The 19,375-nt window shown below is 43.2% G+C and overlaps 1 long non-coding RNA gene across 1 annotated transcript in view; it reads right to left on the reverse strand.

Annotated features, from left to right (window-relative positions):
• Nucleotides 1-18,597, reverse strand: part of LOC144243343 (uncharacterized) — a 115,158-nt gene extending 96,561 nt beyond the window's left edge. The window contains exon 1 of the long non-coding RNA XR_013338624.1: nucleotides 18,511-18,597. This is a non-coding gene — a long non-coding RNA (uncharacterized LOC144243343). The remainder of the gene's footprint in view (nucleotides 1-18,510) is intronic.
• Nucleotides 18,598-19,375: the final 778 nt, after the last annotated feature.

Genomic DNA, 19,375 nt, shown 5'->3' on the forward strand with positions numbered 1-19,375 from the left:
AGCAGGTGTGGGGGGGCAGGGGGGTGGATTACCGGTACCTATTCAGAGCCTTTGGGAAAAGTAGAAACCGGTGTCCCAGGATGGCCCAGTCTGTTAAGCATCTGACTCTTGATTTCAGCTCTGTTCATGATCTCACAGTGTATGAGTTCAAGCCCCTCATCAGGCTTTGTGCTGATGGTGTAGAGCCTACTTAGGATTCTCTCTCTCCTTTTCTCTCTGACCCTCATACACTCTACACAAACAAACTTAAAACAAAACAACATAGGTGCCTCATGCTGGGCCTGCTTGATGAGCTGAGCCCTGCTCACCACCTGGGCCAGACACCTTCATGCAGTCCCTTTTGTCACGGTCACAGATAGTACCTTTTGCTGCAAAAGGCCATGTGTTGTACGGTACTGGGAATGTAATAAATCTTAAGTAACTGTGGGTACAGGATAAACCTTAAGGGGCTTAGAAAACAGCATAACATAGTAACTCAGCATGCATGCTTAAGAGCCAGACTCAGTGGGTCTCTCACCAGTTGTGTCACCTCAGGCAAATCCTGAACCCCAGTTTTCTTATTTGTAAAACTTATTTGTAAACCTGTGACCTCGGTTTTCTTATTTGTAAAGCAGGGAAAAATAAGAACATCTACCTCCCAGCTGGTAGGAGTGGGGGTAGGGGAGCTAAATCAGTTTAAAGCATTCAAAACAGTGCCTGGCATTCACCAGAATGGCTAAAATTACTGACTGGCAGTACTAAATCCTGGTGAGGTTACATAACCTAGATAGTCACATATTTCTGATGGCAGTGTCACATGTATTCTGTCACCACTGTAGAAAGCCATTTAGTCCTTTTTTATAAAGTAAAACCACCTACTTTGTGATTCAGCAATTCCACTCCTTGATCCGTACCCAAAAGAAATGAAAACTCATGCTTATAAAAAGATTTGTACAAGAATGTTCACTGCAGCTTATTCATACTAAAAAAATAGAGACAACTGAAGTGTCTATCAGCAGAAGATTGGAAAATAGACTGTATGTTCATATAATGGAATAATACTTAGCAATAAAAAGGAATGAACTACCAATATACCAATATACCAATATACCAAAGAACATAGGTGAATTTCCAAACCATTATGGTCAACGAAAGAATCCAGTCCCCGAAAGGACTGGCTGTATGATTCCATTTTTGTGAACTTCAAAAACAGTCATGGGGCACCTGGGTGTCTCAGTCGGTTGAGCAGCCAACTCGATTTCAGCTCAGGTCATGACCTCACAGTTCATGAGTTCAAGCCCCGCATCGGGCTCTGTGCTGATAGCATGGAACCTGCTTGGGATTCTCTTTCTCCCTCTCTCTCTCCCTCTCTCCCTCTCTCTCTCCCTCTCAAAAATAAATAAAAATAAAAATAAACATCCAAGCTAGTCTATGGCGATAGAAATCAGAGTAGTCCTGGACTCTGCAGGGCAGAACATGAGGGAATTTTCTAAGGTGATGGTGGTACATGGTAGGGGAGAAAATGATTTCTGTAAAGGGCCACAGAGTAAATATTTTAGCCTTTGAGGTCTACATACAGTCTTCATTGCATATTCTTCTTCTTCTTCTTAAAATAACCCTTTAAAAATGTAAAAATCCATTCTTAACTGATAGGCCACGCAAAAACACTCCACCACCTAGATTTGGCCGCGGGATTGCAGTTTGCTAAATTCTGCTCTGTACGGGGTGGTTGTTACACAGAGGCACACATCTGTCAGACGCCCTGAGCAGTCAGCTTAAGACCTATGCATTTTCCTGTATGTATTTCAGTAAAATGGAGAACAGTGCCCAGAAGTTGAGTTAATACTCAAACATTAGCTAATATAATTTTAGCTTCACGCTAAACAGTATATTTGTTTTTAATTATAACAAAGAAAATATCGTTCTCCCACACAGTAAAGTCAGTTCGACCACTATATTTAAGCCATCCACTGTGAGTCTCTCTACGACCTAGACACACATTTCCATCCCCTTCCTACAAAGAGAATTTGATATATAAGGGCAGTCTCTTAAGCCTGGGAACACTCCAACGCAGAGGGTATATTCTCAGATCTCTAGGGGCCCTTGAACCCCGGTCAGGGAGACAGGCATCCATCATGGACCAAACGGTCTGTCCCATCTGATGTCTACTTGTGAACTATATCTCCTTCCACAGGACAGCGTCCTACCCAGTTAGAGTCCTTACCAGTGTCAGTGCTGAGAAGAGAACACTTCTGGAGAATTCCTTGTATGTAAGATCTACCAGATAACAATTGGAAGCATTTCCAAAGGATAAGACCCTACCTTGAGAGTGTTTTCTATACATTTGTATTTCCTAGTGTACCTATGGGCATCACTTTTCGCTCGTTGCTGAAAAATATTCTCCATGGAGTCAGCAACTCAGAACCGCTGAGCGAAGCAGTACTAGCAAGTGTCGCAAAGCAAGTTCCATGTGGAGTGGAGAGCCCTCATCTGTCCCCGGCAGCAGAAGCTCTGGTAGTGGCAGCAATGAGAAGTAAAAAAGCGCTTTGCCAAATGAAGCATAAGAAGACACTGGAGTGTGGCTACCACACAATAACTTACTGCACTTTTTCTTACAATTCCCGTCAGAACCAAAGCTGAATCTGGGGGGAGGCCCTCCTGTTAATAATTGGGCTGAGGAAGAAATAAACTCCTACATTAATGGAGTTGATTTTGTTAAATAATGTTTAAGCCTGTGTTATGATACATGCTAATCATTTTTTATCACGGCCACGTGCTGTTTGAAGAAAGAGGTGCTGACTGCTGTCCTCGGGAGCCCACGGTGCTGTGCACAGATGAGGTGGATGCCCTCACCGTCATCCCTTTTGTCACCTGGCAATAAATATTACTGATTTATTATTACATAAAATACTACTTATTTGTTTGGGTTTTCACTAAACCCTTGAGACACCCTGACTCATTTAATCCTCACGATAAATAATCCTGGGAAACAGATCCCATCATTACACCCATTCACAGATGTACAACTGAGGCTGGTCAGAAGGTAAGTAATTTGGCGGCACCTGGGTGGCTCAGTCGGTTAAGCATCCGACTTCACCTCAGGTCATGATCTCATGGTTCATGAATTTGAGCCCCGTGTCTGGCTCTGTGCTGACGGCTCAGAGCCTGGAGCCTGCTTCGGATTCTGTGTCTCCCTTTCTCTCTGCCCCTCCCCCGGTTGTGTGCTCCCAAGTGTCAAAAATAAATAAACATTAAAAAATATTAAAAGAAAAAGAAGGCAAGTAACTTAGCCAACATCTGACCCCAGACAGTAAGTGATAGAGCTCGCCGCAGAACATAGTTCCACCAAGACTCCGAACTCAACGCTCTTAACGCAAGTCTCTTTCCTGCATCTCCAAAGACAACTGAAAACACAAGTAATGATGGACCACGAAGTCGTCTCTAAAAGTTCAGAGAAGCATCCAAGATGACCAAGGACTAGAATGGAAAAACTGTGTGAAGTCAGATATTGGTTTCACTTGGAAATAAGAGTCATTTCTGAGCAGGAAAAAGTGGGTGAGGCTGGCATTTCATCAGGAGACCCCAACTTCGCTGGGATAGATTCCTGGAAATGTCAATTAAAAAAACATTAGATTCTCACAAGGGAACTTCAGTCCAATTAAAACAGCTTCAATTCATTTGCTGTCAAGTATTATCTTTTTACAGATACCATGATCTGTTCAAATTGATCCGAACATGATGAATATTTCAAGAAATCACTCTTCCCCTCGGTGGGAACACCAATGCATCATAAAACTTTGGTCAACTACTCATACCACCGTGCTTCAAGGGAACTCTATGATTTTGCCTGGTATGTGGAATCGGGGTACCATGTCTCAGATACAGGGTGATGCATATTTTATGTGCACGGAGACTGACGGGGAGAGAAAGGGGCAGCAGCAATGAGGAAACGATTCCAAAGGAATAGATCCGCTCTGGAAACATCGAACTGGTGACTGCTGGGCAACTGAGGACTGAGTAACCCTCCTGAGCTGCTATAAGGGATGTGGTTGGCCAACGAGCCTAGTGCTGGGGCAAGACCCTGTCGGCCCCAGCGCTGGGAGGACCAGGGTGGCCGAGGGGCGGCTCCACAGCCTTCCCTGGAGAAAGGGACTCTGGTGAGCCGGAGGAGGAGCAGGAAGAGCGGTTCTCCTTGGCCTCTGTTACTATGGCAACCTTCCCCTTTGTTTCCCTGGATCCGGAGCTGCTGCCTCATTTAGCGACTGGCATCAGGTGAGGCAGCTGCGTGATGGCACTAGGAAAATGAGGAAGTGGAGACACAGCACTGCTTGAGCAAACACACATGCACACATCCTGGCACCAGGAAGCCATTGTCAGGACGAGTTTCCAGACCTCTTGCCACTTTCTTTAGAGCCAATCAGCAGCATATGATTGCAATTGCGGCTGAATAATATGCCTGGGGAATTTTTGCTTCATTCCAGCTGCCATTTGGACCATTTCCTTGCACGCGTTCTTCTACTGCCCGCAATACTTTGCTCTCCCTTACCCCATGGAGGGCTCTCAGTGTCAAGGGCACGTCCCCTAACAGGCATTCCCTGAGTGCCCTCCATCCTCTGCCACTGTTCTCTCGCAGCATCCTGAGCAGTAAGCACAGTTCACAAGCCTCTCACTGATGCTCTGTGTTCATCAGTTCTTGCTCTGTCTCCTCGGCTAGATTACAAGCTCTGCGAGGGCAAGGAGGCCACCATTCTTGCACAAAGCTCTGTCAGCTGAAATGTGCCGTGCAAGTGGCTGTGAACGAATATTTGTAGAAATAAATGAAGAGTACATTAAGTCTGAAAATGTGATTTAGGGTGCTGACTTATGAAGTGCCGCGGTGGTGGCTTAGGGTCTCTCAATTTTTTTTTTTCTCTTCAATGACCAATCAACAAAAATCATATTAAAATCAAAGACCATGACCTGAGTTGCAAATCTATTTACTCTCAGAGCTGTGTCTGCCTTCACTGCACAACTTCCCACGTCTCAAGGCGGCCTGGTTATATATGTACAATGGAATAGTGTAGGGGATGAGAGAAGGTAAATTCAAGGGATGGGGGCAGGGTACCTATCAGGTATTTCTTCACTGGCCTGTGACCACAAGAAAGGGAGCATCTCGGGACAGAAATATTCGGAATGCTCGGAATGCTAAATGGGTGAGTCCAAGGAAGAAATTTCCACCATAGAGAGAGAGAAGAAAGATGGGGGGCATAGGAGAGAGAGAGGACAGAACAAGTTCTGCAAATGCATCGCATCCTTCCCGACGCACTCACTCTTTGAACCCCAGGGGACCCTTGGCCTGCACCATCTCCCTGTATGAAAAGTTGATGATGAAATCTATTGGTTGTGGGGTGAGTGGGGCCGTGGCATTCCTCCACCCCATAATGCAACATCGTTCCAAATGTATAATGCACGTGAATGAGAAACTGGATGAGTTTTACCAAAAAGCATATTTTAGTCAACTTTGATGAAACTGATTCTTTCCTATATACTGAAGCATTCCATGAAATAAAAATGATTCAGGAAGAATGTATATTAGTTCATACATAGGCAAAAGCAGTAGCATCAAACAAACAGACACTAAATTAAAAAAACAACTAACAAAAGCTAGATGAAAGTATCTGTCAATTCCACAGCAGCGACCTAAAGGTAAAGGATGAACTTCATGGGGAAGCGAAGTATTCTACCTTCCTATGTCTAAAACATAATTCCTGAAAGCTAGAGGCCATGAGCCATTGGATTCCTGCTACTCTGTCAGTGATTATACTAAAGGCAAAACCAGGATTGTTTTAAGGAGTGGAAGACAGGCTTGCCTTACCTGAGGATCCAAAAATCATCTCAAGTAAGATTCTCTACCTTACTGGCTAATGCAGCCAGAGATCTACACTGTTCCTCTTTGCAACAGTTTGGGCTCAAAGGTCTGAGATGAGTGTGATTGGCCAAGTCTAGGTTTTGAGCCAACATAAGTAGGTCTTTGTCCTTGCTCTTTGGCCCACAGCTTCTAAATCCTTAGAATTGCATAAGTGATAAAAGTAGCTCTACTGGTGAAAGAGTGTCTTTTGCTATTATAAGACGCCCCTTTCAACCACACCTGAGTTTATGTTGATGAGGTGACTTTTGGAAAACCCTTGGATGGGGTCACTGGTTGCCAGGGGAACTGGCCCTAGTTTAGAGGGTTAAAATTTTCTGCCCCATCCTTCAACCTTCAGGGAAGGGGAGAGGGCTGGAGATGGAGTTCAAGTATGAAAGTTCCAATGATTTAATCAATCACACACACATAATGAATCCTCCATAAAAACCCTAACTGAAGGTTGGGAAACAAATGAAGATGCTGGGAAGGTCAAGTGCCTGGAGAAGGAGTGGAATCTTTTCCCTCCTTCTCCCACACCTACCCAATGCATCACTTCCATTTGGCTCTTCCTGTATTATATTACTTTATTTCACCAAAATCCCATTCTTTGGGAAAAGCCCTCTTCACCAAACAAATAGATCCTCTTCAATTCATATGGGGAGTGGGGGGGTGGGGAGGGGTTCTCTTTGCTTCAAAGATTGGTGATCCAGGTCACACTAAAGAGAGCTTTCTTCCCCTCTGGCCACAAAGAATATTTTTCAATAGGCAAAAGACCCACGTTGTTTTCTCCTTGAGATTTTGCCTAGCAGAAGAGACTTCAATCAGAATAATTTGTAGGGTCCAAATCCAGGAATTAATAAAAAATGTTATTAACAAATAAGCCATCAAACCCACAGAGCTGTGGTTTTCAACCAGGCATATCTGGGAGATTTTTGTTGTTTAAGCACACACCTGGTCTACTCCAAATAAATCAAATGAACCAGTAACTCAAGAAGACTCTGATGTATCTCTCTAATTAAAAACCTGTTTTATAGAAATACTAGGTTCTTATGAGCAATGAAACAGTTTTTACATTTTATATAGATCCCCAACAGTGAATATGTAGAATAAAACAACAGAATATTCATTCAAGTTTAAATTGCTTAAGAGATATTGCCTAGAGTAAAAATTTATATCACAGAGCTGATGGTTAGAGAAGCAGGTTATAGTAAAGAATGGTCGGAAAGAGCCATATTAGCCAGGATTCTTTTGGTTGTACATGGCAGAAAACCTAAATCAAAGAAAGGGCTGAGTTAAAAAGGGGAGGACTGATTGGCTCACACAGTTGGGAAGTCCAGGGGCAGAGTTAATTTCGGGGAGGCTGATCCAGAAGTTCAAATGATGGTATCTGGGGTTCCTCTTTTCCTGCACTTTAGCCCTACTTATTTTTGCCTGGATGGTAGAGGAGATGACCCCACACCCCCTTCTCCCCAGGATCCCCGGGTTGAAGCTCACAGACCCCCATGGAGAGAAGACTTCTTCTCTTCAACGTCTATTTGCCAATTCCAGAATAGACTCTCAACAGCTCAGCGAGTTAACATCATGCCTGAACCAAGCAGAGTGATGCAGATAAAGAGTCCTATTATAAGAGGCCTATTCTGGGTCACGTGTTACAGAGTGGACAGCCATAATTAAAAGCCCTGGCAGAATACCTAGCATGAGGAAAGAGAGGCCAACCCATCCCAGACTAACCATGCAATGGGATGATAGGAAAAAAGTCAACACATGACTGCTACAACCATACCTAGACGGAGCTCACACTGTTGACATCCCTTCATTCTTCATTATGACCTACATCCCTTCATTCTTCATTATGACCCACCAATGACTTTCCAAATGTCTGAAGTCAATAAAAACCAAATGAATATGATACGTAGAAACAATAGCACAAGCTTTTCATCATTCAAGTGCAAATCAACTAGCATGGTACTGACCTAGGAGGCTTTCTAGATGAGCTCCAATCCACAAGGACACTTCCTCAATTAGAAATGAGTCTTGGAGAACCTGGGTGGCTCAGTCGGTTAAGCAAGCATCTGACTCCTGATTTTAGCTCAGGGCACAATCTCACTTCCTGCGAGTTCAAGCCCCCCATCAGGCTCTGAGCTGACAGCCCAGAGCCTGCTTGGGATTCTCTCTCTTTCTCTCTCTCTTTCTGCCTCCCCTGTTGATGTGCACTATCTCTATCAAAATAAGTAGAGAAACATTAGAAATAATATTTTTTTAAAAAAGAAATGAATCTTAGAGGGAACAAAGTTCTCTCTTCCATTCTACTGAAGTTAGTTTTCTTAATGGTGAACTGAATCAAAGAAAAGGAGGTATCTCGCTCTACCTCACGTGATTTCTGCCAACAGCCAATCCTAAACTCTTCAGCGACACCTGCATGAGGGCTCTGGCAAAACTGCTCTGAAAAAAGATGCCAAATGCTGGTTTCTAAACCAGCTCACAAATGGCAATAACACAATTAGTACAAATAGCTACATTACCACAAAGATTTCTAGTCCAGGAGCTTTGCAAATTAATTCCATTGGAATGAAACCCCCTTCAAACAACTCCACCTGTCCTCCATAACCATGACACATACTGGAGAAGCCTAACTGGAAAACCACACAGTAAGAGTTCCAGATGTACCAGGATTGGGAATAAAGAATATGTCTGAAGTCAGTTAAGTGTCTGACTTCAGCTCAGGTCATGATCTTACCGTTTGTGAGTTCAAGCCTTGCACCAGGCTCTGCGCTGATAGCTCAGAGCCTGGAGCCTGCTTCGGATTCTGGTCTCCCTCTCTCTCCACCCCTCCCCTGTTCACACTCTGTCCTGTCTCTGTCTCTCTCAAAAATACATTAAAAAAAAGAATATGTCTGAAACTGTGGAAAGAATTTTAATATCTCGAACTGTCAGAAAACAGAACCACTTCATCTGATTGGCTGTGTTAGGACCCACGGTTGAACAGATGGAAGTAAGGACATAAGGTGACCTGGTATACAGACAACAATGAAATGGAACTCTTCAGGGGCACCTGGGTGGCTCAGTTGGTAAAGGGTCTAACTTCAGCTCAGGTCATGATCTCAGGGTTTGTGAGTTTGAGTCCCGCATCAGGCTGTCAGTGCAGAGCCTGCTTCAGATTCTCTCTCCTTCTCTTTGCCCTTACCCTGCTCGTGCATGCTCTCTCTCTCTGTGTCTCTCTCTCAAAAATAAACATTAAAATTTTCAAAAAAAAAGAAATGGAACTCTTTAGTAAGTGACTAAGCCAACCAGAATTCATACCCTTTATATGGATAAAGTTCCATGAGCTATAATATTTGCATAAAATCCATCAAACAGCAATGTGCTATGGATTGAAGAGTTTAAATCTGATTCAACCTAATCTGAGTGAAATCTGAATTAAAGGTTTGAACTAAATCATAAGGCAAACCCCAAATTAATTCAAGGTATGTTAATGTCAACATTTTGTTTTACAAATAAGCCAAAGATCTTAATTTTAAAAAATTATGCTCTTTTCAAAGTATGGATTTGCTTTGTAATTCAAAACAAGAGAGTACAGTAGCCCAGCCACCACTTACAGAGACATTTAGTTGATTTATTCAGCAGGCATTTATCAGACACCTAATATGTACTAGCCTTTCTGTGCTCAAGATTTAGTGGTGACCTCAGTAGACTATATCACTGACCTCAGGAATCCTGAATTCTAATGGAGGGAGACATAAAAATCTGGAAGATAAATAAATACACACAAAAACTTCCAGACAGTAAGTTCACTGAAAGCAGGGGTTGGCACACAATGGCCCACAGACTGTTCCTATAAATAAAGTTTTATTAGAACACAGTCTATACATCATCTATGGCTGCTTTTATGCCACCGTGGAGTGTTGAGTAGCTAAGACATACACGATGTGCTCCACAAAGCCTAAAATATTTGCTATGTGACCATTTATGGAAAAAGTTGGCCAACTCTGTAAATAAACAGAAAGGGTGCCCTGTAAATTGCTTGGGAGGGAACATGAGTTTAAGGTCTGGAAAGGACTCCCGGAGGCAGTGGTATCTGAGGTGAGAGCTGAGGAGTGGGAAGAAAACAGGGTTTCAGACCAATAGAACAGTATGGAGGTGTGGTGGGTGTTTTTGTTTTGTTTTTAGTGAAGTATTTTGCCTTGAAGGTGATGAACATGTTACTGGACTGTAACACTAAGAAAATCTCAAATGGTAAACTAAACAAACCCAACACTTTCCCCTTGTTCCTTGTGCAAGGTGCTAAAAGCATGTTCAAGTTGTCTCTGGATTTGCATTCAAAAGAGGGGAGGGGTCCACAAAGTTCAACAAGCAACTCTGGGAAGAAGGAACTCATTGGTGCCCTCTCCTTAACCACCTTGCCTTGATTTCTACAGATGAAGGGTAGAGCCTACATTCATTTCTTTACAAAGTCTTTCTCCTTGCTTGGCCTTGTCTCCAACTGTGATTTCTCTCACCTCCACGTCTCTGTGCTGATAGAACACATCTGCTTAGAACATCACTGGGCATAGCTTTTCCCAGAAAAGGTATTCCAATATCATCTGGGGAGAAGCCGAGGGTCAAGACCAGTGACTCGGAGCGAATAAGATAATGAGGGAATCCAGATGTCTACTCAAAAGTTCTTGTTTATTTCCACCCACACGTCAGTGGCCTCTGTTGTGGGAGGCGATGCCTTGCTGGCCAGAGATGACTGTTCTCCTTCTGTAATGCTCGAAGTCTCCAGGTGGGTCCCTTCCCCATAAGGTTTAAAAAAACCCACTATACCTTTTGTGCGCTATCTTACACCAATGTCTCTTTAAGTCTCCATTCTAACACAATATTTGAAACTACTCCAGCTGGAAATCCATACTTAGCAAGCGTGTCCTTGCCTCTGTTGAAAACTTCATGCTCCAATTTCATATATTTTCATGATACTTGTGGTGGTTTGGGGGTGGATAAATTAAATCTGCTTTTCTCCTGATTGCCCTGCTGGCCTTCTTTGTAACTTCACTTTGTATTCCTTTCTGTTCAATACTTTTCAAAGTACTGAGAGTTTAAAGAGGTACAATAAATCCCAGATCAGTTTTTAATGACCACGGTAAGCCTGCTTGTAATATGTCAGTAAGCTGAACCTAAAAGCCAGTGGGGAATAGGCTATTTCTGCCTTAGTAATTGCCTCCACGGAAAGATTTATAATGTCATTATCTGAATCTACAAGAAATAACTCATAGAGCTGAAATACCCTAAAAAAATATTACAATTCTCTTAAAATCTAGTCATTCATAAATGCTAAATCATAAAACTTTTTTCAAGATGTTTTATGTTAAAAGTAAAACCCAGTAAAAATATAAATGCTCGTTTCTTAATCAGATTCCTCGTTCTTTATGTATCTGTTTGGAGCTTTGCAGTTTTCTGGGCTGTATTTACAAACCTAACATTTGGCTGCCAGAGCCTCCAACCACTAGGAGAAGCCATGGTGTCTGAAAAGGCATTTCTCGTCACCTTTTTATCTCTGTGTGATCACAAGTAGGAAGGAGGAAGTGGGTTAGTTAGTGTGGCAATAAAATTAATTTCAGCGATAAAAGTCACCTTTTCCCCTAATTTCCCCATGAAAAAAACCCACATGAAACTTCCTGCCGAAAGCACCCAGAGCCATTTTAAGCCATTTCTGCAGCTTTCCTTCCGCACCCTCCTCAGCATTTCCAAACCAAAACAAGATCAGTCATTTCTTTCAAATAGCAGGAAACATCCTCCCCAATTTGTCCAGAGTTTAATAAAAAGTTGGTTGCCACATTTCCTCGTCTCCCTGTGCCATAAAATAGAGCAACATTCATACTAATTTCTGCAGTGTGAAAATGTTCTTTGCAGGAGAGGATCTATTACAGTTTTAAAAGGACACTTAAGGTGTTTTTCATAATTTGTAAAATCATATTTTTTCCCTTTAAATACAGTAATTTGGTGCAAACATGAACATTGAATCGAGCTTTTTTCAGAAATTCCTCTTTCCTCCTGCGTACGCAAGACTGGGATTTTATTCACATTTTTAATATCTAGAATTGCAGCAAAGATTTGGTGGGAGGGGGTACAGAGAGTCATTTAAAAGCACGCGGGGAAGGAAAAAAACCCTTGTCTCCTTTGTTTGCCATTCTTGTTGCCGCCCTGTGGACCCGGCCACCATTATACCCTTCCTTGACTATTATTTCCAATTCATCTCTGTAGATGGGAAATCAAGCATCTTCAGGTATATATTTTTTAATGTTTATGTATTTATTTCTGAAAGAGAGAGACAGATTGTGAGCTGGGAGGGGCAGAGTGAGACACAGAATCTGAAGGAGGCTCCAGGTTGAGAGCCGTCAGCATAGAGCCCAATGCGGGTCTTGAACTCGTGAACGGTGAGATCATGACCTGAGCCAAACTCGGACGCTCAACCGACTGAGCCCCCCAGGCACCCCTCTTGAGCTCTCTTAATTAAACACATCCCAAAGTGAACTAACCTTCTTTCCAGGAAAGTGCCAATCTTAGCCAATGAGATGACCTGTCCATCTGTTTCCTTGGAACCATAAACCGAGACAGAAAGACAAGACCCCTTGTCTTCTCTCTCTCACCTCACAAGTCCAGATAATTATGGAGACAAAGTCTACCTCCTAATATCTCCCAAATATGAGTATTGTCTTCTCTCACCACTACCTTAGTAATTTTTCACCTGGGCTACTGCAGCCACCTGCCAACTCATCACCCCATACATCTCTCCTTTAGTGTCCACAAGCCATACAAAAGCCAAAGAGATCTGCGGAAAACTCAGATCTGATCACAAGTCTCTTCAATGGCTTTTTAATACCCTGGATCAAATCTAAAGTTCTCTCCATGGCTTCCTTCAGAATTTGGTGCCTGATGGCCTCTAGGACTTCATGACATTGCTTTCTCCACCCTGGTTCCCTGCCAGAAGCTGGGATCCTGGCCATCTTCTGGTTCTTGGGATACCCATGGTCCCCTATCCTGCTGCCCCACACATGCTATTCCTTTTACTTGGAGTAGTCTTCTCTTAGGCCGCCTCCCTCCTCACCTAACTCCTCAGAATGTGGGTCTCAGAGAAGACTTCCACGCTCCATGGTCTAGAAGACCTTCCCATGTTGTACACTATCGTAGCAACCTGCATCTCTTCTCCTATAGCATCCTCCACATTTGACATCCTTTGCTAAATCATGGCTCCCTTCCCTGGAGGTGCCACGGTGTCAGGTACTATCTCTTTTCTTTAGCACTGTGTCCTCAGCCACTAGTAAGGAATACCTTGATAAATACTGGATAGATGAATTAATGTTATAACAGTTCCATATTCATCTTTCTAGATCCATCTCTACCCCATCCACCCATTCCCTCAACAAATATTTATTGTAACTTACTTATGCCATGCACCATACTAGGCATTAGGATGAGCTCAAGACAGAATTCCTAGTGGAGAAGCTAATTAATTAATTAAATTATATATATACTATATATGGTATTTTATTTATATATTTTAGATAGTATTAAGAGCTATGAAGAAAATATACCAGAATCAAACCACAACACTTCAAGGAGGTGAAATATGGAGAAGGAATTGGCCACAGACAAATCCAGAGGAGGGAATGTCCAAGCCAGAGGCTTAGCAAGTAGAGGGTTCCTTGGTAGAAATAAGATTTAGGGGATCAAGCAGGACAGCGTGGCTGGGACATTATGACCTGGGGGCCCACAAATGAGATGGGGTCAGATCACACAAGACCGTGGGAGCTGCAGTATGGAATGTGGATTTTATTTAAGTGCCACAGGAAACCATCTGACGGAAGGAAGGAATAACAAGATTGGATTTTTGTTTTAGAAGAATAAGTCTGTTTTTGCCTTTCAGAATGAGGATTAGATGGGGGCCATGAGTGAAAGTCAAGGTACTCAAGAAGTGGCTTCAATTTGGATGCAAGCTTCAAGACTTCCCATTGCCTATTGAATTAAGCTCCAATTCCATCATGATGAAATGATATTTTAGGTTCCCTGAGTCCTGGCCCCTGCTACCCTCATAGGCTTACCTCTACCCACTCCTTGGAGTCCCCTGCACTATAGCTGGCCAGCACACAGTACCTTGAACCCACCTTCACATTTTTCCTTCAGCCTTTGACATATACTGACTTTTCTTTTTCTAATTTCCCTGAGCAAGTGTTCTCTCTGTCAAACCTCATCTTCTACCTGGAGACATCAAAACACTCTTAAAGACCATAGCAAACTTTCTTCATCCTGAGCAATGGGCCATAACTTTTATTTTTTTTCTTTGTCATCTTTAATTTTTTTCATCAATATTTATTGTTTTCTGAGTATAGGTTTTTCTTTCTTTCTTTCTTTTTTTTTTTACAAATAGTTTATTGTCAAATTAGTTTCCACATAACACCCAGTGCTCATCCCCACGAGTGCCCTCCTCCATGCCCATCCCCCCTCCCCCCTACATCCATCAGTCCTCAGTTTTTGTCAGCATTCAAGAGTCTCTCATGGTTTGCCTCCCTCCCTCTCCCCCACCATTTACCCCCTTCTTCTCCCCCTTGGTCCTCTGTTAAGTTCCTCCTAATCCTCCTATACATGTAGACATATGATATTTGTCCTTCTCTGCCTGACTTATTTCGCTCAGCATAACACCCTCAAGGTCCATCCATGTTGCTACACATGGCCATAACTTTTAAAAAATGAATATATACCACTTGCCACCTGTTGAATTATTGCTTTCTATTATCATTTACCTCTTGTTTAGTTATTTCATCTTCCCTGTGGGTGCGTATATCCTGTTTCCTCAAACATAGTATAAAACCCTCAAGGGCAAAGACTTTCCTTATGCTTCTGCAGAATTTACCCCCCACCCACAGTGGCTGGCATGGGGCCATAGCCACAACATGGCGCTCTCTGTGCTGACCTGCTGTGGAGGCAGCGCTAAATGCGCTTATAAGAACTGAGGGAAACATCAAGTTGCCTCATGACTAGGTAAGTAAAGGAGTTGAAAGTTGGAGAGATACACTTCAACAACAACAACTCTATTTTTTAACAGCTTCTTTCCTGGAAGCCCTCTTTCTTATAGAAACCGCTAGGCTTTGAGTAGAAAATCGGATATGGAATATGAAAGAAGCTTGACGTGCTGTTGATCATTAGCTCTGAAATTCTAATCTGGCTTGAGATCAGAGATTTGGAACTAAGCCCCACGGAAGGAGCAGCTCCGGGAAGCCCACTAAGGAAAGGTTGCCATGGCCCTGGATAAATTAGATGCTTACCCGATGGGAGAATTGATGGTGGATTCTGGACAACAGAATTGAGGCCAGAGGAAGGTAAACCCTGCTGAAAAGAGAGCCATCAGCAGAGACCGACTGCAATGCATGTCAGAACCGTGAATTAGGTTTGGGGAGAAGTGGCCTCTGGCTTCTCATTTCTTGCCATGCGTCTTCACCTACTCAAGCAGGAATTCCACTGACAGGTTAAGACATTTAACACAAAATTACAGGAGGACAGAGGAGCATGGCTGACTGAATCACAGCAGTATTTCTGTTCTCTAAAGGTAGTTTCCTGCATTTGCCACGCTGAAAGTCTGTAAATGGGACCCTGGAAACTCACAGGGAGGAAGGGTAAGAAAGATCTAACCAGCTGTATGTAAAACATGGAACTGGTGGACGCTGGGAAAATCTCACATATTAACCCAGAGTTTTTCTAAGAGAAAGAAAAAGGTAATTCAGGAAACGTGGGTGGGGGGAGAGAGTCACAAACTGCTTCCCTGGGATTAAGGAGAAGCTAGAAACCCTGGTGACACCCTCTAAATCTAGAGACTTAGAAGACTCTATCAACTGCACAAACTCTAGAGCAGTTCACTTGACCTTGACACTATCCACATTGGAGGCTGGATAATCCTACATCGTGGGGTGCTATCTTGAGGGACACAGGATGTTGGCTCCCCTGGCCTCCACTCACTAGATGCTCGGAGCCCATCCCCAACCAGCTGCGACCAAAAATCTCTCCAGGCATTGCAAAGTGTGCTCTGGAGGGGAGGGAAAGGCAAAATCACCTCCAGTTAAAAAAATCCCTGAGCTACCGTCAGACGGACTTGGGTTTCAGTCTCAAATTTGCCATTTCTTCATCTGTAAGATCAGAATAAATATCAGCCACCTTAAAGAGCTGTGGGGAATAGTTAATAGACGAGGTACGTAAACCATGAGCACAGTCTGGCATGCAGTAAATGCTTAATAAATATCAGCCATCACTAGGTTTGTTGCTATATTCATTGACCATGGCCCAGGCAGAGAATTCCACACGCTTAGTATTAGTTTTGGCTCCTTTAAGTGCTGGACGGAAAAGGGACTTGTTTTCCATGTGATATTACTTCTCATGCCTGCTCATGAAGAATCATGTATCTGTCGCCATGGTAAGCTCAAGGCCCCTGAATTCTCTGAATCTCACACTCCTAATAACTTGGGTTTCAGGGAAATCTTCCAATATTTACCATCAAAGAAGGAAAGAAAGGGCTCATTTTTTTTCTCATTCAAGTCGATTTCCAAAATGAAACAGTAGACGAAAGTCACGCATACCAATCACCCAATCATGAAACTGATCTTCACTTAAAGCATCCCTGTTTTTGACATAAATAGTCGTGAAGTGGTAAGTTTTCAGCCTGATTGTTAGGCTGATTGCCGAGTGCCAGATATCAGAGGCTAAAGAGGTTTTGGCCTGAAGAATTATTCTAGCATCTTTCGGTTGTGGGAAAATCACTTGAATTAAAATAAGCTGTGTCCCTGATGTCGGCCCTAGGTAATATCCCACTTGCGTGTCAGAATCTGTGGTCTCGTGGAGGATCAGAAACGGGGAATGAGATGGGGTACAGAGAGGAATCATGTATTTTTTAGTTCTCCCATGATTGATTGTGTTTTGTTTTGTTTCTCAACCGAGAAGAAATATGAGTGAAAGAGTAGGAAAGGGTTTCTAACTTGTAAACAAATCTTTCCCTTTTATGTAAACTTTACGGGTAAGCTGGGGAACAAACGGTAAAATGATGCAGGTAAACTGTGTTTCCATGGAAGACAATTAGATATAGGGAAATCCTGGAAGGCTTACCAAAAATAATGTATGTGTTCATCAAGGTTGTTCATTAGATTGGCAGACTTGTTCTGTAGAGGGCCAGACAATAAATATCTTAGATGTTGGGGGTGTATATAGCCTCTGTTGCAACTACCAAATTCCGCTATTGCAGCACAAAAGCAGCTATAAAAAATATGTAAACCATTGTATACAAAAATATATATAAGATATGTAAAGTGAGGCTGTGTTCCAATAAAACTTTATTTACAAAAACAGGCAGCAGGCTGCATTTGGCTCACAGACCCTTGTTTGCTGACCCCTGGTGAAGGTAAAACTCTGGAGAATGGCTAACCCCCAATACCACTGGTCATTATTATTATATCTATCTTTTCTGTGCATTTATGACCACTTTGTGCAAATACCCTCAGGGAAATGATAAATACACAGCAGCCTTTTCATTTTTGTATGGCTGGACAGAATGATCGAGAAGGCTGCTCATTTTAACAGAATTATTCCAATGTCTTTGCAGACTAAATAAGCCTAGTATGGAACAGCACATTTAATTTTTCCCCTCCAAAAATAAAAAGCAGTCATATTAAGAAATCCCATCACTCAACGCTGAGAGGAAGCTCCTTCAAGTCTTCAGTGCTCGGTAATTACTGGCAAAGAACCCCTGATGAGAGATCCTTGAGAAATGGAAAATGTACCCAAAGAACTAATAAAACCCCAGTCAATTGCTGTTAGATATCTCTAAATAGAATGCAGGGAGGAGACCAGGAGAATTATAGGGTTGCAGGCACCCAGCTTAAACAGAAAGTGAGAGGGAAGGACTTCAAGAGGGTGTTGTGGACAAAGAGCTGGGTACCCAGGAGGGAATTTGCAATTTCCTCCTAGGATACAGGCTTGGAATACAGTTCATAGCCCTGGTATATACAGGTTACTGGTACAGGTCAAGAGAGTAAGAGGGTAAGAAAGGAGAAAATGCCATCATCTTGGAATTAGCTATGCACATGGAAATAGTTGACAATTTAGAACAGTGCATGGGAAAGAAGAAAGGAAGGAAGGAAAGAAGGAAGGAAGGAAAAAAGGAAGAAAGGAAGGAAAGAAGAGAAAGAAAGAGGGAAGGAGGGAGGAAAGCAAGCAGAGACCAGCAGCTGAGCAGCCCATGAAATCAAAACATATAATGGAGAAAAGTTGTACCTAATTAATATGAAAGAATACTGGGAACTCTCATGACTCCGTTCATAAGTAGAAGTAATTGTGTGGGGGGCTACATTCTTCCTCCCGCAGGAGACCCAGAAAGCATCTCTGTGTGTAGCAGAGATGGGCCCGTTGAGCAGGTGATTCGCCTTCTGCATCAGAAGGGAAACCCTCTAGGTGATATCATGGAGCCTGCCGACCATCAGAGAAGAGGGGAGATTCCTGAATTTTCTCCCAGGAGTATCTCTGGGTGGATTTGTGAGTTTTTATACATAGCCTTTATTCTGGCTCGAGACTGAGACCCAGAAACCATTGATGTTCTTGAGAAAGTGGCCGCAGTGGAAGCTGAGATTACTCACCAGGTACCAGCGTGATCCTTGACAGTCCCCAGCCTCTTCTGCAGTTGAGTTGGGGCCATGGGATGCGTGAAGGCCAGTGGATTCTCCTGAAAAGGATGTAACCTGCGTTGAGGTCTGGCACTTTAAAGTAAACCATCTGCCCTCTACTGCTCTCTCTTTCCTTGCAGGGGTGCTTTCCCAGGATGTGTGCTCCAGAGGCATAGCTAAAACGTGGAAGTAGCCCAGACCTTGAATCAGTATTTGGGGAACAGCCATGTAGGCAACTCACTCAAACCCCAACAGACTGTGACATGAGAAATACACCCTTTTTGTTATTAAGCCACTGAATTTTCAAGGTTACTTGTCACCTCAGCATTGGCAGGCATGGCCCTGATGTACGTATCATCCCACTATGACTAATCGATTGGAATCCCAGATGCCAATGACAGAAAGCCCAAATCAGAATGGCTCGAGTCAAAAAAGAATTCAGGAGCACCCGATCCAGAGCTTAAACGATGTAAATAAGAATCTCATTCTCTCCAGCTCTTGGCTCCCCTTCTGGGGTGCACTGGGGACCTTCAGAAGCCTTGGACTCTCCCCGGCACCTTCAGGTCCTATCTCCCCACAGAAAAGCCTTGAAGAGTAAAGAGTCTCTTTTCTGGTGACACCCCTGACGACCTCAGGATTTGCTGGGATTGGGCCAGCTCAGCTCATCCTGAACTTGAACTCTTCCTTATGGCTATGGGAATGCAATGTCACAGTCAGCTTTGGCCTGGTACATACGTTCTGCCCCTGGAATGAGGGAATAGCCTATACCAGGAAGGGAGAGTTTCCCCAAATGAACCCCCCCCCCCCCCCTTCCCGGGAAAAAAGGGAGGGAAAAGGG

The sequence above is a fragment of the Crocuta crocuta genome, unplaced genomic scaffold, assembly GCF_008692635.1.
Source record: "Crocuta crocuta isolate KB4526 unplaced genomic scaffold, BGI_CrCroc_1.0 scaffold27, whole genome shotgun sequence".
Lineage (NCBI taxonomy): Eukaryota > Metazoa > Chordata > Mammalia > Carnivora > Hyaenidae > Crocuta > Crocuta crocuta.